At 38.6% G+C, this 23661-nt stretch overlaps 2 non-coding genes across 2 annotated transcripts; both read right to left on the bottom strand.

The window, feature by feature from the left end:
- Positions 1-1356: 1356 nt before the first annotated feature.
- LOC112804220 (small nucleolar RNA R71) lies at positions 1357-1460 on the bottom strand. Its single transcript, XR_003202837.1, has one exon. It is a non-coding gene; the product is annotated as a small nucleolar RNA R71 (small nucleolar RNA).
- A 19994-nt stretch (positions 1461-21454) lies between these two features.
- Positions 21455-21562, bottom strand: LOC112804493 (small nucleolar RNA R71). The gene has a single exon (XR_003203107.1). It is a non-coding gene; the product is annotated as a small nucleolar RNA R71 (small nucleolar RNA).
- Between the last annotated feature and the right edge of the window lie 2099 nt (positions 21563-23661).

Raw genomic sequence — 23661 nt, 5'->3', positions numbered from 1 at the left:
TGTTTCTTACAAAGTCAAGTCAAATTTTCAATTTTAAAAATCTTATCTTTTCAAATCTTTTTCAAAAATTATATCTTTTTCAATTTTTTCTATATTTCGAAAATTCCAAAAATCTTTTTCAAAATATTTTCAAAATATTTTTCCTATCTTTACATTTAATTTTCGAAAATTAGCTAACAATTAATGTGATTGGGTCAAAAATTTGAAGTTTGCTACTTTCTTGTTAAGAAAGGTTCAATCTTTAAATTCTAGAATCTTATCTTGTAGTTTCTTGTTAGTTAAGTCAATTTTAAAATTAAATCTTTTTATCTTTTATCTTATCTTTTTCAAAAATTTTATTTTTTCGAAATTTGATTTCAAAATATCTTATCTAAACTCCTATCTTCTTATCTTTTTAAATTTTGATTTTAATATCTTTTTCAACTAACTTTTTGACTTTTTGTTTGTTTCTTATCTTTTTCAAAACCACTTAACTACTCTTCCCTCTCTAATTTTCGAAAATATCTCATCCCTTTTTCAAAAATTTCTTTTTGATTAATTAATTGTTTTAAATTTTAATTTTAATCTTATCTTATCTTTAATTTTTGAAAATTACTAACCCCTTTTTCAAAATTATTTTCGAATTTCTCCCTCTCTTTTCTTATTCTATTTAATTATTTAATTACTAACACTTCTCTTCACCTCTCTTCATCTAAAAATCCGAACTCATTATATCCCTTGTGTTTGGATTCTTCTCCCCTTTCTTCTTCTACTAACATAAGGGAATCTCTATACTGTGACATATAGGATTCCTCTTTCTTTTCTTGTTTTCTTCTCTTTCATATGAGCAGAAACAGGGAAAAAGGCACTCTTGTTGAAATTGATCCAGAACCTGAAAGGACTCTGAAGAGAAAATTAAAAGAAGCTAAATTACAATAATCCAGAAACAACCTTTCAGAAATTTTCGAATAAGAGAAGGAGATGGCAGCCGAAAATAATAATAATGCAAGGAGAATGCTTGGTGACTTCACAAAGCCAACGTCCAAGTTTGATGGAAGAAGCATCTCCATTCCTGCCATTGGAGCCAATAACTTTGAGCTGAAACCTCAGCTAGTTGCCTTAATGCAACAAAACTGCAAGTTTTATGGACTTCCATCTGAAGATCCTTATCAGTTCTTAACTGAGTTCTTGCAGATCTGTGAGACTGTAAAGACGAATGGAGTTGATCCTGAAGTCTACATACTCATGCTTTTCCCTTTTGCTGTAAGAGACAGAGCTAGAATATGGTTGGATTCACAACCTAAGGATAGCCTGGATTCCTGGGATAAGCTGGTCACAGCCTTCTTGGATAAATTCTTTCCTCCTCAAAAGCTGAGCAAGCTGAGAGTGGATGTTCAAACCTTCAAACAAAAAGATGGTGAATCCCTCTATGAAGCCTGGGAAAGATACAAGCAGTTGACCAAAAGATGTCCATCTGACATGTTTTCAGAATGGACCATATTAGATATATTCTATTATGGTCTCTCTGAATTTTTTAAAATGTCATTGCATCATTCTGCAGGTGGATCTATTCACCTGAAGAAAACGCCTGAAGAGGCTCAAGAACTCATTTGACATGGTTGCAAACAACCAATTCATGTACACTTCTGAGAGGAATTCCGTGAATAATGGGATACCTGATGAGCGGATATTTTATACGCTTTTTGGGGGTAATTTCATGTAGATTTTAGCAAATTTTAATTAGTTTTTAGTAGAATAATATTAGTTTTTAGGCAAAAATCATATTTCTGGACTTTACTATGAGCTTGTGTGTTTTTCTGTGATTTCTGGTATTTTCTGGATGAAATTGAGGGAGCTGAGCAAAAATCTGAGTTAGGCTGAAAAAGGACTGCTGATGCTGTTGGATCCTGACCTCCCTGCACTCGAAATGGATTTTCTGGAGCTACAGGAGTCCAATTGGCGCGCTCTCAACGGCGTTGGAAAGTCGACATCCAGGGCTTTCCAGCAATATATAATAGTCCATACTTTGCGCGAGGATAGACGACGTAACTTGGCGTTGAACGCCAAGTACATGCTGCTGTCTGGAGTTAAACGCCAGAAACACGTCATGATCCGGAGTTGAACGCCCAAAACACGTCATAACTTGGAGTTCAACTCCAAGAAAAGCCTTAACTCGTGGAAAGCTTTAGTCCCAGCCCCAGCACACACCAAGTGGGCCCCAGAAGTGGATTTCTGCACCAGTTATCTTAGTTTATTCATTTTCTGTAAACCTAGGTTACTAGTTTACTATTTAAACAACTTTTAGAGACTATTCTTGTACCTCATGACATTTTCAGATCTGAATTACATACTTTTTGACGGCATGAGTCTCTAAACTCCATTGTTGGGGGTGAGGAGCTCTGCAGCGTCTCGATGATTTAATACAATCCCTTTGTTTTCCATTCAAACACGCTTGTTCTTATCTAAGATGTTTATTCGCGCTTAATTATGGAGAAGGTGATGATCCGTGACACTCATCACCTTCCTCAATCCATGAACGTGTGCCAGACAACCACCTCCGTTCTACATCAGATTGAATGAGTATCTCTTAGATTCCTTAATCAGAATCTTCGTGGTATAAGCTGGATTGATGGCGGCATTCATGAGGATCCGGAAAGTCTAAACCTTGTCTGTGGTATTCCGAGTAGGATTCTGGGATTGAATGACTGTGACGAGCTTCAAACTCCTGAAGGCTGGGCGTTAGTGACAGACGTAAATGAATCAATGGATTCTACTCCAACCTGATTGAGAACCGACAGATGATTAGCCGTGCTGTGACAGAGCATAGGAACGTTTTCACTGAGAGGATGGGAAGTAGCCACCGACAACGGTGACACCCTACATAGAGCTTGCCATGGAAGGAGCCTTGCGTGTGTTGAAGGATTTCAAGGAAGAGTTAAAGTCAAAGAACAAAGCATCTCCAAAACTCCAACATATTCCCCATTACTGCACAACAAGTAACGCTATTATTCTCTATTATTTATCTAATAATTCTAAATACTTTGACTTCTTACAATTAAATCCAAATAACCTTATTGACCTCCTGACTAAGATTAATAAAATAAACATTGATTGCTTCAAACCAATAATCTCCGTGGGATCGACCCTTACTCACGTAAGGTATTACTTGGACGACCCAGTGCACTTGCTGGTTAGTTGTGCGAATCACAAATTCGTGCACCAAGTTTTTGGCGCCGTTGCCGGGGATTGTTGAGTTTGAACAATTGAAGGCTTATTTTATTTCTTAGATTAGGAATAATTTATTTTTGTTATTATAGAGTCATCAAATTTTGATAGGATAGTTTCTTTTCAAAAATTTCTTTTCAAAAATTTTATTTTTTCTTAATTAATTGTTAATTTTTCGTGAGTTTAGTGTCTTATTCTAAGTTTGGTGTTAATTGCATATTTTATATCTTCTCTAAAAATCTCGTGTTAGTGTTCTTGGTTCTTCCTTGATTTTTAAGTTGTTCTTGATAATTGGTTATCCCCTTTGGAACCTTTTTCAAAAAAATAATTTTTCTTGGATTTAATCTTGTGCCAAACTTTAAGTTTGGTGTTTTCTTGTTAATCTTTTTATAATTTTCGAAAATTTTATTAAAGTTTTCTAAAACTTTTAAGTTTGGTGTTCTTTCTTTTGTTCTTGGTGTTCTTGTGAATCTTCAAAGTGTTCTTGAGTTTTTCTTGTGTCTTGATCTTAAAATTTTTAAGTTTGGTGTTCCTTGGTGTTTTCCCTCCAAAAATTTTCGAAAATAAGGAGCATTAGATCTAAAAATTTTAAGTCTTGTGCCTTTTATGTGTTTTTCTCTTTCATCATAAAATTCAAAAAAAAAAGTATCTTTTTTAACTAATTTTAAAACTACATTTTCGAAATTTTTTATATAAATTTCATATTTCAATTTCAAAATTTTTCGAAAAAAAAAAATTTTCACAAAATATTTTCAAATTTTTTTATTATATATATTCCATTTTTTTATTCCACTATTATAAAATAAATAATAGCAACATACATATCATCTCTTTTATTCCATTATGGAATTAAATGGGAATGATCAGTCCAGGAGGACTCTGGGGTCATATGCTAACCCCACTACTGCTTCATATGGGGGTAGTATCTGTATACCCTCCATTGGAGTTAGTAGCTTTGAGTTGAATCCTCAGCTCATTATCATGGTGCAGCAAAACTGTCAGTATTCTGGTCTTCCACATGAAGAACCTACAGAGTTTCTGGCATAATTTTTACAATTTGCTGACACAGTACATGATAAAGAAGTGGATCAGGATGTCTACAGATTATTACTGTTTCCATTTGCTGTAAAAGATCAAGCTAAGAGGTGGTTAAATAACCAGCCTAAGAACAGCATAAAAACATGGAAACAGCTGTCAGAAAAATTCCTGAATCACTATTTCCCTCCAAAACGGATGACACAGCTAAGGCTAAGCATCCAAGGCTTCAAACAAGGAGATAATGAATCCCTTTATGATGCCTGGGAGAGATACAGAGAGATGCTAAGAAAATGCCCTTCTGAAATGTTTTCAGAGTGGGTGCAATTAGACATCTTCTACTATGGGCTTACAGAAAAAGCTTAGATTTCTCTAGACCACTCAGTTGGTGGATCTATACATATGAGAAAAACAATTGAAGAAGCTCAAGAGCTCATTGATACAGTTGCCAGAAATCAGCATCTGTACCTAAGCAGTGAACCTTCCATGAAAGAAGAAGCTAAAACAGTAATTGCTAAACCCAGTCCTGTGGATCAGGCTAATGAATTCAATCAACAGTTAGACTTCCTAACTCAGCAGCTAGCCGAATTCAAGGAAATATTATAGGAAACAAGAATGGCTAACAGGAATATGGAAGTGCAATTAAAGCAACTGTCAAAACAAATAGCGGAAGAATGCCAAGCAGTCCAATTAAGAAGTGGGAAAACATTAAATACCTCACTTCAAAGCAGCAGGAAGCCAAGAAATGAACAGATGTCTACTCAAAATCCCTCTGAGGACAATCAGATCCCAGATAGGAATGATGCTGGCGCTGAACGCCCAGACCATGCTCATTCCTGGCGTTCAACGCCAGAAACAAGCATGAATCCGGCGTTGAACACCCAAAGGGAACATGGTTCTGGCGTTCAAACGCCAGTAACAAATAAGGAAGTGGCGTCTAACGCCACTCCAGCTTCCACCCCTGGCATTCAAATGCCAATGAGTGATCAGTCACATACAAGTGCTGATAACAACCCTTCTAAAAAGGCTTCCCAATCCACTTCTGTAGGTAATAAACCTGCAGCAACTAAGGTTGAGGAATACAAAGCCAAAATGCCTTATCCTCAAAAACTCCGCCAAGCGGAACAGGATAAGCAATTTGCCCGCTTTGCAGACTATCTCAGGACTCTTGAAATAAAGATTCCGTTTGCAGAAGCACTTGAGCAAATACCCTCTTATGCTAAGTTCATGAAAGAGATCTTAAGTCATAAGAAGGATTGGAGGGAAACTGAAAAAGTTTACCTCACTGAAGAATGCAGTGCAGTCATTCTGAAAAGCATACCTGAGAAGCTTAAAGATCCTGGGAGCTTTATGATACCATGCACATTAGAGGGTACTTGTGCCAAGCAAGCTTTATGTGATCTTGGGGCAAGTATCAACCTAATACCTGCATCCACTATCAGAAAGCTTGGTTTAGCTGAAGAAATCAAACCAACCAGGATGTGTCTTCAACTTGCTGATGGCTCCATTAAATACCCATCAGGAGTGATTGAAGACATGATTGTCAAGGTTGGGCCATTCGCCTTTCCTACTGACTTTGTGGTGCTGGAAATGGAGGAGCACAAGAGTGCAACTCTCATTCTAGGAAGACCTTTCCTAGCAACTGGCCGAACCCTCATTGATGTCCAAAAAGGGGAAGTAACCTTGAGAGTCAATGAGGAGGAGTTTAAGTTGAATGTTGTCAAAGCCATGCAACATCCAGACACCCCAAATGACTGCATGAGTGTTGATATTATTGACTCTCTGGTAAGAGAGGTCAATATGGCTGAGAGTCTCGAATCAGAGCTAGAGGACATCTTTAAAGATGTTCAGCCTGATTTGGAGGAATCAGAGAAGATAATAGAACCTCTTAAAATCCCTCAAGAAGAGGAGAAACCTCCAAAACCCGAACTCAAACCATTACCACCATCCCTGAAATATGCATTTCTGGGAGAAGGTGATACCTTTCCTGTAATTATAAGCTCTACCTTAGAGCCACAGGAAGAGGAAGCACTAATTCAAGTGCTAAGGACACACAAGACAGCTCTTGGGTGGTCCATCAGTGATCTTAAGGGCATTAGCCCAGCTAGATGCATGCACAAGATCTTGCTGGAAGATGACGCCAAGCCAGTGGTTCAACCACAAAGGCGGCTGAATCCAGCTATGAAAGAAGTGGTGCAGAAAGAGGTCACTAAATTACTAGAGGCTGGGATTATTTATCCTATTTCTGACAGCCCCTGGGTGAGCCCTGTCCAAGTCGTCCCTAAGAAAGGAGGCATGACAGTGGTTCATAATGAAAAAAATGAACTGGTTCCTACAAGAACAGTTACAGGGTGGCGTATGTGCATTGATTATAGAAGGCTCAATACAGCCACCAGAAAGGATCATTTTCCTTTACCATTCATAGACCAGATGCTAGAAAGACTAGCAGGTCATGAATACTACTGCTTCCTGGATGGATATTCAGGTTATAATCAAATTGCAGTAGATCCCCAAGATCAGGAGAAAACGGCATTCACATGCCCATCTGGAGTATTTGCATACAGAAGGATGCCATTTGGCTTGTGAAATGCACCTGCAACCTTTCAGAGGTGCATGCTCTCAATTTTCTCTGATATGGTGGAAAAATTCCTGGAAGTCTTCATGGATGACTTTTCAGTATTTGGAGACTCATTTAGCTCCTGCCTTAACCATTTAGCACTTGTTCTGAAAAGATGCCAAGAGACTAACCTGGTTTTAAACTGGGAAAAATGTCACTTTATGGTGACTGAAGGAATTGTCCTTGGGCACAAAATTTCGAACAAGGGAATAGAGGTGGACCAAGCTAAGGTAGAAGTAATTGAAAAATTGCCACCACCTGCTAATGTTAAGGCAATCAGAAGCTTTTTGGGGCATGCAGGATTCTATAGGAGGTTTATAAAGGATTTTTCAAAAAATCGCCAAACCTCTGAGCAACCTGCTAGCTGCTGACACGCCATTTATCTTTGATAAAGAGTGTCTGCAGGCATTTGAGACTCTGAAGGCTAAATTGGTTACAGCACCAATCATCTCTGCACCAGACTGGACATTACCATTTGAATTGATGTGTGATGCCAGTGACCATGCCATTGGTGCAGTGTTGGGACAAAGGCATGACAAGCTTCTGCACGTCATTTATTATGCTAGCCGTGTTCTAAATGATGCACAGAAGAATTACACAACCACAGAAAAAGAGCTACTTGCAGTGGTTTACGCCATTGACAAATTCAGATCCTATTTAGTAGGATCAAAAGTGTTTGTGTACACTGATCATGCTGCTCTTAAATATCTACTCACAAAGCAGGATTCAAAACCCAGACTCATCAGATGGGTGTTGCTTCTGCAAGAGTTTGATATAGAAATAAGAGACAGAAAAGGGACAGAGAATCAAGTAGTAGATCATTTGTCCCGAATAGAACCAGTAGAAGGGGCGTCCCTCCCTCTCACTGAAATCTCTGAAACTTTTCCGGATGAGCAACTCTTTGCCATCCAGGAAGTGCCATGGTTTGCAGACATTGCAAACTACAAGGCAGTGAGATTCATACCCAAAGAGTACAGTAGGGTGCAATCAAAGAAATTAATCACAGATGCAAAGTACTATCTTTGGGATGAACCATATCTCTTTAAGAGATGTGCAGACGGAGTAATCCGTAGATGTGTGCCTAAGGAAGAGAATATACAATGAATCTCACAATATCAATGAAACTTAGTCTCAATTAGATGAGCGGGGCTTATAGCTTTTTGCTTCTGAACAGTTTTGGCATCTCACTTTTTCCTTTGAAATTCAGAATTATTGGCATCTATAGGAATTTAGAATTTCTGATAGTGTTATTGATTCTCCTAGTTCAGTACGTTGATTCTTGAACACAGCTACTTTTTTAGTCTTGGCCGTGGCCCTAAGCACTTTATTTTCCAGTATTACCACCGGATACATAAATGCCACACACACATAACTGGGTGAACCTTTTCAGATTGTGACTCAGCATTGCTAAAGTCCCCAGTTAGAGGTGTCCAGAGTTCTTAAGCACACTCTTTTTGCTTTGGATCATGACTTTAACCACTCAGTCTCAAGCTTTTCACTTGGACCTTCATGACACAGGCACATGGTTAGGGACAGCTTGATTTAGCTGCTTAAGCCTATATTTTATTTCCTTGGGCCCTCCTATCCATTAATGCTCAAAGCCTTGGATCCTTTTTACCCTTTCCTTTTTTGGTTTTAAGGGATATTGGCTTTTTCTGCTTGCTTTTTCTTTCTTTCTTTTTTTCTTTAAACACTTTTTTTTCGCAAGCTTTCTTATTCACTGCTTTTTCTTGCTTCAAGAATCAATTTCATGATATTTTAGATTATCAATAAGATTTTTCCTTATTCATCATTCTTTTAAGAGCCAACAATTTTAACATTCATAAACTTCACTATCAAAAATATGCACTGTTCAAGCATTCATTCAGAGAACAAAAAGTATTGCCACCACATCAAAATAATTAAACTAATTTCAAGATAAAATTTGAAATCCAAGTACTTCTTATTCTTTGTTAATTAAGCACATTTTTCATTTAAGAGAGGTGAAGGATTCATGGAATTATTCATATCTTTAAGACATAGACATTAGACACTAATGATCATGTAGTGAAGACACAAACATAGATAGAACCTACAGCATAAATTCGAAAACAGAAAAATAAATAGACAAGGAGATTAAGGAATGAGTCCACCTTAGTGTGGGTGGCGTCTTCCTTTTGAAGAACCAATGGAACGCCTAAGCTCCTCTATGTCTCTTCCTTGCCTTTGTTGCTCCTCCCTCATAGCTCTTTGATCTTCTCTAATCTCATGGAGAATGATGGAGTGCTCTTGGTGCTTGGTTCACAAAAATTACTTCACACTATGTAATTCCGCACAACTAACCAGCAAGTGCACTGGGTCGTCCAAGTAATACCTTACGTGAGTAAGGATCGAATCCCACGGAGATTATTGGTTTGAAGCAAGCTATGGTTATCTTATTATTCTTAGTCAGGATGCCAACAACGGTGTTTTTCAAGTTCAATTGTAAAAAGTAAAAGGGCATAAAATAAATAATTGTTGCTCAATAATAGAGAATATGCTGGAGTTTTGGAGATGCTTTGTCCTCTTTATTTCAGCTTTTCTCTTGTACTCCTCTTCACACACGCAAGGCTCCTTCCATGCAAGCTGTATGTAGGGTGTCACCATTGTCAATGGCTACTTCCCATCCTCTCAGTGAAAATGGTCCAAATGCTCTATCACAGCATGGCTAATCATCTGTTGGTTCTCGATCATGTCGGAATAGAATCCATTGATTCTTTTGCGTCCGTCACTACGCCCAACAATCACGAGTTTGAAGCTTGTCACAGCCATTCAATCCTTGAATCCTACTCGGAATACCACAGACAAGGTTTAGACTTTCCGGATTCTCATGAATGCCGCCATCAATTCTAGCTTATACCACGAATATTCTGATTAAGAGATCTAAGAGATACTCATTCAATCTAATGTAGAACGGAGTTGGTTGTCAGGCACACGTTCATGGATTGAGGAAGGTGATGAGTGTCACGGATCATCACCTTCTTCATAGTGAAGCGCGAATGAACATCTTAGATAGGAACAATCATGATTGAATGGAAACATAGATAATTGCATTAATTCATCGAGACGCTGCAGAGCTCCTCACCCTCAACAAGGAAGTTTAGAGACTCATGCCATCAAAGAGTATAAAATTCAGATCTAAAAATGTCATGAGATACAAAATAAGTCTCTAAAAGTTGTTTTAAATACTAAACTAGTAACCTAGGTTTACAGAAAATGAGTAAACTACGAGGGATAGTGCAGAAATCCACTTATGGGGCCCACTTGGTGTGTGCTTGGGCTGAGACTTAAGCTTCTCACGTGCATGGGCTATTTCTGGAGTTGAACGCCAGGTTGTAACCTATTTCTGGCGTTGAGCTCCAACGTGTACCATATTTCTGGCGCTGAACGCCAGACTATAACATGGAACTAGCGTTGAACGCAAGTTTACGTCGTCTATTTTTGTGCAAAGTATGGACTATTATCTATTGCTGGAAAGCCCTGGATGTCTACTTTCCAACCCAATCAAAAGCGCACCAATTGGACTTCTGTAGCTCCATAAAATCCATTCCGAGTGCAGAGAGGTCAGAATCCAACAGCATCAGCAGTCCTTTTTCAGCCTGAATCAGATTTTTGCTCAGCTCCCTCAATTTCAGCCAGAAAATACCTGAAATCACAGAAAAACACACAAACTCATAGTAAAGTCCAGAAATATGATTTTTGCTTAAAAACTAATAAAAATCTACTAAAAACTAACTAAAACATACTAAAATCTACACGAAATTACCCCTAAAAAGCGTATAAAATATCCGCTCATCACAACACCAAACATAAACTGTTGCTTGTCCCCAAGCAACTAGATAAATAAAATAGGATAAAAAGAAATCAAGAAACAATAATATCTCAGAGTTTTAAGTGAAGCTCAGATTCTAATTAGATGAGCGGAACTAGTAGCTTTTTGCTTCTGAATAGTTTTGGCATCTCACTTTATCCTTTGAAATTCAGAATGATTGGCATCCATAGGAACTCAGGATTCAGATAGTATTATTGATTCTCCTAGTTTAGTATGTTGATTCTTGAACACAGCTACTTTATGAGTCTTGGCCGTGGCCCTAAGCACTTTGTTTTCCAGTATTACCACCGGATACATAAATGCCACAGACACATAACTGGGTGAACCTTTTCAGATTGTGACTTAGCTTTGCTAAAGTCCCCAATTAGAGGTGTCCAGAGTTCTTAAGCACACTCTTTGGCCTTGGATCACGACTTTAACCACTCAGTCTCAAACTTTTCACTTGGACCTGCATGCCACAAGCACATGGTTAGGGACAACTTGATTTTGCCGCTTAGGCCTGGATTTATTTCCTTGGGCCCTCCTATCCATTGATGCTCAAAGCCTTGGATCCTTTTTACCCTTGCCTTTTGGTTCTAAGGGCTATTGGCTTTTTCTGCTTCTTTATCCAATGATTCCTTGTAATTTTTTTTCACTACTTTTTCTTGCTTCAAGAATCAATTTCATGATTTTTCAGATCAGCAATAGTATTTCTCTTGTTCATCATTCTTTCAGGAGCCAACAATTTTAACATTCATAAAATTCAAGATAAAAAATATGCACTGTTCAAGCATTCATTTAGAATATAAAAAATATTGCCACCACATATAATTAATTAGAATTTTCCTTATTAAATACTCGACAAATATAAATTGCCTCTTTATTCTAAAAATCTACTATTTTATTCATGTTTGATGATGATAAGAAAAATAAATTATAACTTAATTGAAAATAAAATCAAAATAGATATACTAATTACCACTACTTATATATAACTTCTTAGGTAAAGTCCTATAATAACAACTATCACAGAGTTAAAGCTAAAATTAGAACTCAACAACCTTTATTTTGGGAAGTGGATGTTCCTCTAGTCTGTAGGGTGCTTGGTCCTTCAAGAGATAATTTTTGTCGCTTCAGTTCCTTTATGTCACGCCCTTGCTCTTCTTGTTCCCTAAGCAATTTGCAAAGCATGCTATTTTGATTATTCTGTTCTTCCTTTATTTGGTCCATAGCTTCTTGCAACTTGGTAACAGATGCTTCAAGATGCTCCAGTATTCAAATTGAGGGATTTCTAGGAGGAATTCCTGTGCTCTCCTTTTGATGGGGTCGTTTTGCACTTGTTGTTTTTCCATTGATATTTTGGTGATTGGCCGCTCAACTGAGATATATTCAGTTATTCCCATCTTTACTCCAGCATCCTTACATAGCATAGAGATTAAGCTTGGATAAGCCAATTTGGCGTCTTTGGATTTCTTGTTTACTATTATGTAAAGTTCACACCAAATTAACTGATGAACTTATACTTCTTTTCCTAGCATAATGCAGTGAATCATCACTGCTCTTTTAACAGTGACTTCAAAACGGTTGCTAGTGGGCAATATAGAACGCCCAATGAAGTCCAGCCAGCCTCTGGCTACTAGTTTGAGATCGTCTCTCTTGAGTTGATTTGGGACGCCCGTGGTGCTGGTGGTCCACCTGGCTCCAAGGATGCATATATCCTCTAGAATCTTGTCCAGGCCCTTGTTTGTTCTCATCATTCTCCTATTAAAGGAGTCTGGGTCATCTTTCAGCTGAGGCAGCTTAAAGATCTCCCTAATTTTGTCAGGGTGAATGTGAAGAATCTTTTCTCTAACTAAGGTCCGATAGTCATAGAGGGCAGTTCCAAATATTCTCTGCCTGTCTGTTTGCCACAGACTAGCGTAGAACTCCTGAACCATGTTCCTTTCCACTTTTGTTTCATGATTAGCTAGGATTTCCCAGTTCCTGTTTCGAATTTGCTCTTGGATCTATGGATATTCATCTTCTTTCAGATCGAATTTGACTTCCGAGATCACTAACTTTAGACCTATTATTCTGTAGTAATGGTCTGAATGTTCTTTGGTTAAGAACTTCCCTTGATTCCAAAGTGGTTTTGGAATACTCTCTTTCTTGCCTCTTGGAGTGGGTTGTTTTCCTTTAGGAGCCATGATCTTAGTGGGTATGGTTTAGTGATCACGGATAAACACACCAAACTTAGAGGTTTGCTTGTCCTCAACCAAAAGAAAAGAAAGGAGAGGGATAGAAGGAGAGCTAGTGTCGAATGGTGGATGAGAGGAGGGAGGCCAAATGTGGATTTAAAAGGGAGAGGGGTGGGTTTTCGAAATTTTTTTTTTTAAAAAAAAAAGATAAGATAGAAGATTTGATTTATAAAAGATAAATATGATAAGAAAAAGATATAATTTAAAAAAAGTTGTGAATGATATTTGGAAAAGATAATTCTGAATTTTTATTTTGAAAAAGATTTTAAAAGATAATTGAGTTTTGAAAAATTTGAAAGAGAGTTGGATTAGATTAGAAAAAGATTTGTGTTTATGGATTAAGATACATTTGATATTTTTGAAAAAGGGTTTTTCGAAATTAGGATTAAAATTTTTGGAATTAAAGGATGAGAATTTGTAACATGTTTATGCAAGAAATCATGAATTGGAACATAAAAATTTAAAGAAAAAATTGAAGTAAAAATGAATTTACCTCCTCCTTACCATCCTGGCGTTAAACGCCCAAACGCTGCATGTTTTGGGCGTTTAACGCCCATGTGCAGCTTCTCCTGGGCGTTCAATGCCCAGCTGTTGCTTCTTTCTGGCGTTGAACGCCAAGAACTTCTTTGTCACTGGGCATTTTTCTGAACGCCCAGGACGCTGTAAATCTGGCGTTGAACGCCCAAAAGGTGCTTCTTTTTGGCGTTCAACGCCCAGAAGATGCTTCTTTCTGGCGTTCAACGCCCAGAAGGTGCTTCTTTTGGGTGTTTAACACCCAAAACAGCTCTTACTGGCATTTTCGCACCAATGAGCTTCTTTTTGCTATTTTTATCCTTTGAATCCTTCTATAACTTTGTGAACTCAAGCAATTGCTATTTTGCCTTAAAGATAATTGACATATACCTGTAAAAATCAATTAATTAACAAATGAACTTTGTAAATAGCTGGGTTGCCTCCCAGCAAGCGCTTCTTTATTGTCTTTAGCTGGACTATTATTGAGCTTTAATCAAGTCTCCGTTTTGAGCATTCTTGCTCAAAATTGCCTTCAAGATAATGTTTGACTCTCTGTCCATTAACAATGAACTTTTTATTAGAATCATTATCCTGAAGCTCTACGTATCCATATGGTGACACGTAATCACATATGGTCCTCTCCAACGGGACTTCAATTTCCCGGGGAATAATCTGAGCTTGGAATTAAATAGCAGAACTTTCTGCCCTGGCTCAAAGACTCTGGATGAAAGGTTTTTGTCATGCCATCTTTTTGCTTTCTCTTTGTAAATTTTTGCATTTTCGAAAGCATTGAGTCTGAATTCCTCTAGCTCATTTAACTGGAGCAATCATTTTTTTCCAGCTAACTTGGGATCAAGGTTTAGGAATCTGGTTGTCCAATAGGCCTTATGCTCCAGTTCCACTGGCAAGTGACAGGCTTTTCCATACACAAGCTGGTATGGAGAAGTTCCTATAGGGGTCTTGAATGCTGTTATGTATGCCCACAGAGCATCATCCAAGCTTCTTGCCCAATCCCTTCTACGGTTAATTATAGTCCGTTCCAGGATTCTTTTAAGTTCTCTGTTAGAGACTTCAGCTTACCCATTTGTCTGTGGATGATATGGAGTGGCTACCTGTGGCTAACTCCATATCGAACCAAAGCAGAGTAAAGCTGTTTATTGCAGAAATGAGTGCCCCCATCACTGATTAATACTCTAAGGATACCAAATCTGCTGAAGATTTGTTTTTGGAGGAATTTTAGCACTGTCTTAGTGTCATTAGTGGGTGTTACAATAGCTTCCACCCATTTGGATACATAATCCACTGCCACTAGAATGTAAGTGTTTGAGTATGATGGTGGGAAAGGCCCCATAAAGTCAATACCCCATACATCAAACAACTCAATCTCCAAGATCCCTTATTGAGGCATGGCATAACTGTGAGGTAGGTTACCAGATCTTTGGCAACTGTCACAATTAAGTACAAACACTTGGAAATCTTTATAGAGAGTAGGCCAGTATAAGCCACATTGGAGGACTCTTGTGGCTGTTCGCTCACTTCCAAAATGTCCTCCATACTGTGATCCATGGCAGTGCCAGAGGATCTTTTGTGCTTCTTCTTTAGGCACACATCTACGGATTACTCCGTCTGTACATCTCTTGAAGAGATATGGTTCATCCCAAAGATAGTACTTTGCATTCGTGATCACTTTCTTTGTTTGCTGCCTACTGTATTCTTTGGGTATGAATCTTACTGCCTTGTAGTTTGCAATGTCTGCAAACCATGGCACTTCCTAGATGGCAAAGAGTTGCTCATCCGAAAAGCTTTTAGAGATCTCAGTAAGAGGGAGGGACGCCCCTTCTATTGGTTCTATTCGGGACAGGTGATCTGCTACTTGATTCTCTGTCCCTTTTCTGTCTCTTATTTCTATATCAAACTCTTGCAAAAGTAATACCCATCTGATGAGTCTGGGTATTGAATCCTGCTTTGTGAGTAGATATTTAAGAGCAGCATGGTCAGTATACACGATCACTTTTGATCCCACTAAATAAGATCTAAACTTGTCAATGGTGTAAACCACTGCAAGTAGCTCTTTTTCTGTGGTTGTGTAGTACTTTTGTGCGTCATTTAAAACACGACTGGCATAGTAAATGACGTGCAGAAGCTTGTCATGCCTTTGTCCTAGCACTGCACCAATGGCATGGTCACTGGCATCACACATCAGTTCAAAAGGTAATGTCCAGTCTGGTACAGAGATGACTAGTGCTGTGACCAGCTTAGTTTTCAGAGTCTCAAACACCTGTAGACATTCCTTATCAAAGATAAATGGTGTGTCAGCAACTAGCAGATTACTTAGAGGTTTGGCAATTTTTGAAAAATCCTTTATAAACCTCCTATAGAATCCTACATGCCCCAGAAAGCTTCTCATTGCCTTAACATTGGCTGGTGGTGGTAAATTTTCAATTACCTCTACCTTAGCTTGATCCACTTCTATTCCCTTGTTTGAAATTTTGTGTCCGAGGACAATTCCTTTAGTCACCATAAAGTGACATTTCTCCCAGTTTAAAACTAGGTTAGTCTCTTGGCACCTCTTTAGAACAAGTGCTAGATGGTAAAGACAGGAGCTGAATGAGTCTCCAAATACTGAAAAGTCATCCATGAAGATTTCCAGAAATTTTTCCACCATATCAGAGAAAATAGAGAGCATGCACCTTTGAAAGGTTGCAGGTACATTGCACAGACCAAATGGCATCCTTCTGCATGCAAATACTCCAGATGGGAATGTGAATGCTGTTTTCTCTTGATCTTGGGGATCCACTGCAATTTGATTATAACCTGAATATCCATCCAGGAAGCAGTAGTATTCATGACCTATTAGTCTTTCTAGCATCTAGTCTATGAATGGTAAAGGAAAATGATCTTTTCTGGTAGCTGTATTGAGCCTTCTATAATCAATACACATGCGCCACCCTGTAACTATTCTTGTAGGAACCAGTTCATTTTTTTCATTATGAACCACTGTCATGGCACCCTTCTTAGGGATGACTTGGACAGGGCTTACCCAGGGGCTATCAGAAATAGGATAAATAATCCCAGCCTCTAGTAATTTAGTGACCTCCTTCTGCACCACCTCCTTCATGGCTGGATTCAGCCGCCTTTGTGGTTGAACCACTGGCTTAGCATCACCTTCCAATAGGATCTTGTGCATGAATCTGGCTGGGCTAATGCCCTTAAGATCATTGATGGACCACCCAAGAGCTGTCTTGTGTGTCCTTAGCACTTGATTTAGTGCTTCCTCTTCCTGTGGCTCTAAGGTAGAGCTTATGATCACAGGGAAGGTATCACCTTCTCCCAGAAATGCATATTTCAGGGATGGTGGTAATGGTTTGAGCTCGGGTTTAGGAGGTTTCTCCTCTTCTTGAGGGATTTTCAGAGGTTCTATTATTCTCTCTAATTCCTCCAGATAAGGCTGAACATCTTTAAAGATATCCTCTAGCTCTGATTCGAGACTCTCAGTCATATTAACCACTTTTTCCAGAGAGTCAATAATATCAATGCTCATGCAGTCATTTGGGGTGTCTGGATGCTGCATAGCTTTGACAACATTCAACTTGAACTCATCTTCATTGACTCTCAGGGTTACTTCTCCTTTTTGAACGTCAATAAGGGTTCGGCTAGTTGCTAGGAAAGGTCTTCCTAGGATGAGAGTTGCACTCTTCTGCTCCTCCATTTCCAGCACCACAAAGTCAATAGGAAAGGAGAATGGCCTAACCTTGACAATCATATCTTCAATCACGCCTGATGGGTATTTAATGGAGCCATCAGCAAGTTGGAGACATATCCGGGTTGGTTTGACTTCTTCGGTCAAACCAAGCTTTGTGATAATAGATACAAGTATTAGGTTGATACTTGGCCCAAGATCACATAGAGCTTGCTTGGTACAAGTATCCTCTAATGTGCATGGTATCATAAAGCTTCTGGGATCCTTAAGCTTCTCAGGTAGGCTTTTCAGGATAACTGCACTGCATTCTTCAGTGAGGTAAACTTTTTCAGTTTCCCTCCAATCCTTCTTATGACTTAAGATCTCTTTCATGAACTTAGCATAAGAGGGTATTTGCTCAAGTGCCTCTGCAAACGGAATCTTTATTTCAAGAGTCCTGAGATAGTCTGCAAAGCAAGCAAATTGCTTATCCTGTTCCGCTTGGCGGAGTTTCTGAGGATAAGGCATTTTGGCTTTGTATTCTTTAACCTTAGTTGTTGCAGGTTTATTGCCTACAGATGTGGGTTGAGAAGCTGATGAGTGGATAATTTATACGCTTTTTGGCATTATTTTTAGTATGTTTTTAGTATGTTTTAGTTAGTTTTATTATATTTTTATTAGTTTTTAGTTAAAATTCACTTTTCTAGACCTTACTATGAGTTTGTGTGTTTTTCTATGATTTCAGGTATTTTCTGGCTGAAATTGAGGGACTTGAGCAAAAATATGATTCAGAGGCTGAAAAGGACTGCAGATGCTGTTAGATTCTGACCTCCCTGCACTCAAAGTGAATTTTCTGGAGCTACAGAAGCCCAATTGGCGCGCTCTCAATTGCGTTCGAAAATAGACATCCTGGGCTTTCCATCAATGTATAACAGCCCATACTTTGCCCAAGATTTGATGGCCCAAACAGGCGTTCCAATTCAGCTCAAGAATTCTGGCGTTTAATGCCGGAACTGGCACAAGAATGGGAGTTAAACACCCAAACTGGCACAAAAGCTGGCGTTTAACTCCAAGAAAGGTCTCTACACATGAAAGCTTCAATGCTCAGCCCAAGCACACACCAAGTGGGCCTGGAAGTGGATTTTTATGTCATTTACTCATCTTTGAAAACCTTAAGCTACTAGTTCTCTATAAATAGGACCTTTTACTATTGTATTTTCATCTTTGGACGTCTAGTTCTTAGATCATGAGAGCTTTTGATCATGTTTTTATGAATGAACCCTCTTTGGGAGGCTGGCCATTCGGCCATGCCTAGATCTTGTTCTTATGTATTTTCAATGGTGGAGTTTCTACACACCATAGATTAAGGTTTGGAGCTCTGCTGTACCTCGAATATTAATGCAATTACTATTGTTCTTCTATTCAATTCGGCTTATTCTTGTTCTAAGATATCACTTGTTCCTCAACTTGATGAATATGATGATCCGTGACACTCATCATCATTCTCACCTATGAACGTGTGCCTGACAACCACCTCCGTTCTGCCTTAGATTGAGTGGATATCTCTTGGATCCCTTAATCGGAATCTTCGTGGTATAAGCTAGAATTGATGGCGGCATTCAAGAGAATCCGGAAGGTTTAAACCTTGTATGTGGTATTCTGAGTAGGATTCAAGGATTGAATGACTATGACGAGCTTCAAACTCGCTATTGTGAGGCGTTAGTGACAGACGCAAAAGAATCACTGGATTCTATTCCGACATGATCGAGAACCGACAGCTGAATAGCCGTGCGGTGACAGAGCACGTTGAACATTTTCACTGAGAGGACGGGACTGTATCCATTGACAACGGTGATGCCCAACATACAGCTTGCCATGGAAAGGAGTAAGAAGGATTGGATGAAGACAGTAGGAAAGCAAAGAGACGGAAGGGACAAAGCATCTCCATACGCTTATCTGAAATTCTCACCAATGAATTACATAAGTATCTCTATCTTTATTTTATGTTTTATTCATCTTTTAGTCATTAATCCTCCATAACCATTTGAATCCGCCTGACTGAGATTTACAAGATGACCATAGCTTGCTTCATACCAACAATCTCCGTGGGATCGACCCTTACTCGCGTAAGGTTTATTACTTGGACGACCCAGTGCACTTGCTGGTTAGTTATGCAAAGTTGTGATAAAGAGTTGAGATTTTAATTGAGCGTACCATGTTGATGGTGCCATTGATGATCACAATTTCGTGCACCAAGTTTTTGGCGCCGTTGCTGGGGATTGTTTGAGTTTGGACTACTGACGGTTCATCTTGTTACTTAGATTAGGTATTTTTTCTTCAGAATTTTTAAGAATGAATTCTAGAGTTTCAAGGTGATGTTTTTATCATCACCAAAGCTGATTGATTCTCATCAATTTAGCTCTTGAATGTAATGTCCTGCTGAAGCTTGGCAAGCCATGTCTAATTTCTTTAGACTAAAGCTTTAGACTAACATTGCATGATTCCTGGAATTCTTATTAAAAATTTTGAATCTCTTTATCATCTTTTCCATATAATTTTCGAAAAAGCACAAAATTTTTTATAAAATCATAAAATCAAAAATATCTTTATGTTTCTTGTTTGAGTCTAGTGTCTAATTTTAAGTTTGGTGTCAATTGCATGTATCTTTTCTTCTTCCATTTCTCGAATTCATTCATGTGTCTTCATTAATCTTCAAGTTGTTCTTGATGATTTCCTTGCTCTGATCTTTAAATACTCTTGTCTTGAGTGTTTTGTTGTTTCTCATATGCATTCTCAATTCGTTAGTGTCAATAGTATACAAACTTCTAAGTTTGGTGTCTTGCATGCATTGTTTATTTGATCTTAGTTTCATTCTGATTATTCCTCATCATTAAAAATTCAAAAAAAATTTTTAATTTGTGTCTTTTCAAGTAAAAAATACAGAGAATTGAAGATTCAGAACATACAGTAGAGGAATTACACAAAAAAAGTTGGGCGTTCAAAACGCCCAGTGAAGAAGGAAAACTGGCGTTTAAACGCCAGCCAAGGTACCTGGCTGGGCATTTAACGCCAAAAGGGTAGCATTTTGGGCGTTAAACGCCAGAATGTATACCATTCTGGGGGTTTAACGCCAAGATGGCACAAGAGGGAAAATTTTGTTTTTAATTCAATTTTTTTCAAGTTTTCATAATTTTTCAAAATCAAATCTTTTTCAAATCATATCTTTTCAATCATATATTTTCAGAATCAATTTCTTTCCATTTTCAAAAATACTTGCTAACAATTAATGATTTGATCCAACATTTCAAGTATGTTGCCTTTTCTGTTGAGAAAGGTTTAATGTCTGAATCATATCTTTTAAATTTCTTGTTAGCCAAGCCATTAATTTTCAAAATGAAATCTTTTTAAATTGTTTTTCAAATCATATCTTCTCAATCATATCTTTTTAAAACTATATCTTTTCAATCATATCTTTTTATCACATTTTTTTAAATTAATTTTTCAATCATATCTTTTTGATTTCTAATTTCAAAATCTTTTTCAATTTCACTTAATTTCTTTCCCAATCTTAGTTTTCGAAAATCAATTACCATTTTTCAAAATTTCTTCCCCTCTTCTCACATCCTTCTAATTATGGACTAACACTCCTCCTCAATGCACAATTCGAACTCTATCTCTCTTGATAAGTTCGAATTCTTCTACCTCCTCCTTATATTCTTCTTTTCCTCTGACACTTCAAAGAATCTCTATACTGTGACATAGAGGATTCCATATTTTCTTGTTCTCATCTCTTTCATATAAGCAGGAGTAAAGACAAAAGCATTCTTGTTGAAGCTGACCCTAAACTTGAAAGGACCTTGAAGCGAAAGCTAAGAGAAGCTAAAGCATTACTCTCTGTAGAGGACCTAATAGAAGTCTTCAAACAAGAAGAAGACATGGCAACCGAAAACAACAACAATGCCAACAATACAAGGAAGGTGCTGGGTGACTTTACTGCACCTACTCTCGACTTCTATGGGAGAAGCATCTCTATCCCTGCCATTGGAGCAAACAACTTTGAGCATAAGCCTCAATAAGTTTCTCTAATGCAACAGAATTGCAAATTCCATGGACTTCCACTAGAAGATCCTCATCAGTTTTTAGCTGAATTCTTGCAAATCTGTGATACTGTCAAGACCAATGGGGTTGACCCTGAGGTCTACAGACTTATGCTATTCCCTTTTGCTGTAAGAGACAGAGCTAGGATATGGTTGGACTCACAACCTAAAGAAAGCATGAACTCTTGGGAAAAGCTAGTCAATGCCTTCTTGGCAAAGATCTTTCCACCTCAAAAATTGAGTAAGCTTAGAGTGGAAGTCCAAACCTTCAGACAAAAGGAAGGTGAATCCCTCTATGAAGCTTGGGAAAGATACAAACAATTGATCAGAAAGTGTCCTTCTGACATGCTTTCTGAATGGAGCATCATAGGTATCTTCTATGATGGTCTGTTTGAACTGTCCAAGATGTCATTGGACAGCTCTACTGGAGGATCTCTTCATCTGAAGAAGACGCCTGCAGAAGCTCAAGAACTCATTGAAATGGTTGCAAATAACCAATTCATGTACACTTCTGAAAGGAATCCTGTGAATAATGGGACGAATCAGAAGAAAGGAGTTCTTGAGATTGATACTCTGAATGCCATATTGGCTCAGAACAAAATATTGACTCAGCAAGTCAATATGATTTCTCAAAGTCTGTATGGAATGCAAGCTGCACCAGGCAGTACTAAGGACGCTTCATCTGAAGAAGAAGCTTATGATCCTGAGAACCCTTCAATGGAAGAGGTGAATTACATGGGAGAACCCTATGGAAACACCTATAATCCTTCATGGAGAAATCATCCAAATCTCTCATGGAAGGATCAACAGAGACCTCAACAAGGTTTCAACAACAACAATGGTGGGAAAAACAGGCTTAGCAAAGGCAAGCCTTTTCCATCATCTTCTCAGTAACAGACAGAGAATTCTAAGCAGAGCCACTCTGACTTAGCAACCATGGTCTCTGATCTAATCAAAACCACTCAAAGTTTCATGACTGAAACAAGGTCCTCCATTAGGAATTTGGAGGCACAAGTGGGACAGCTGAGCAAGAAAATTACTGAACTCCCTCCTAGTACTCTTCCAAGCAATACAGAAGAGAATCCAAAAGGAGAATGCAAGGCCATTAACATGACCCACATGGCCGAATTTGGAGAGGAGGAAGAGGCAGTGATCGCCAATGAGGAAGACCTCAATGGATGTCTGCTGGCCTCCAATGAGTTCCCTAATGAGGAACCATGGGAATCTGAGGCTCACACTGAAACTATAGAGATTCCATTGGAAGTATTTCCACCATTCATGAGCTCTGATGAGTATTCTTCCTCTGAAGAGGACGAAGATGTCACTAAAGAGAAATTTGCTAAGTACCTTGGAGCAATCATGAAGCTAAATGACAAGTTATTTGGTAATGAGACTTGGGAGGATGAACCCCCTTTGCTCACCAAAGAACTGGATGACTTGACTAGGCAGAAATTACCTCAAAAGAGACAGGACCCTGGGAAGTTCTCAATACCTTGTACCATAGGCACCATGACCTTTGAGAAGGCTCTGTGTGACCTAGGGTCAAGCATAAACCTCATGCCTCTCTCTGTAATGGAGAAGTTAGGGATCTTTGAGGTCCAAGCTGCAAGAATCTCACTAGAGATGACAGACAATTCAAGAAAACAAGCTTATGGACTTGTAGAGGATGTTCTGGTAAAGATTGAAGACCATTACATCCCTGCTGATTTCATAGTCCTATAGACTGGGAAGTGCATGGATGAATCTATCATCCTTGGCAGACCCTTCCTAGCCACAGCAAAGGCTGTTATTGATGTTGACAGAGGAGAATTGATCATTCAAGTGAATGAAGAATCCTTTGTGTTTAAGGCTCAAGGATATCCCTCTGTAACCATGGAGAGGAAGCATGAAGAGCTTCTCTCAAAACAGAGTCAAACAGAGCCCCCACAGTCAAACTCTAAGTTTGGTGTTGGGAGGCCACAACCAAATTCTAAGTTTGGTGTTGAACCCCCACATTCAAACTCTAAGTTTGGTGTTGGGAGGTTTCAACATTGCTCTGAACATCTGTGAGGCTCCATGAGAGCCCACTGTCAAGCTACTGGCATTAAAGAAGCGCTTGTTGGGAGGCAACCTAATGTTTTTTTTATAGGTTGATGATCATGGAAAGTCACAAAATCAATTGAAAAAGCAAAAACAGCATGAAAAACAGAAAGAAAAATAGCACACCCTGGAGGAAAATTTGCTGGCATTTAAACGCCAGTGAAGCTAGCAAAATGGGCGTTTAACACCCAGTCTGGCACCATTCTGGGCGTTTAACGCCAGAAAGGGGCACCAGACTGGTGTTTAACGCCAGGAATGGGCAAGAAGCTGGCGTTAAACGCCAGAAATGGGTACCAGCCTGGCGTTTAACGCCAGGATTGGCAGAAGGAGCATTTTTGCTCGCCACTTGGTGCATGGATGAATTATCCTTA

The sequence above is a fragment of the Arachis hypogaea genome, chromosome 5 (assembly GCF_003086295.3).
Source record: "Arachis hypogaea cultivar Tifrunner chromosome 5, arahy.Tifrunner.gnm2.J5K5, whole genome shotgun sequence".
Classification (NCBI taxonomy): Eukaryota; Viridiplantae; Streptophyta; class Magnoliopsida; order Fabales; family Fabaceae; genus Arachis; species Arachis hypogaea.
This window is presented reverse-complemented; position numbering and strand designations above follow the sequence as displayed.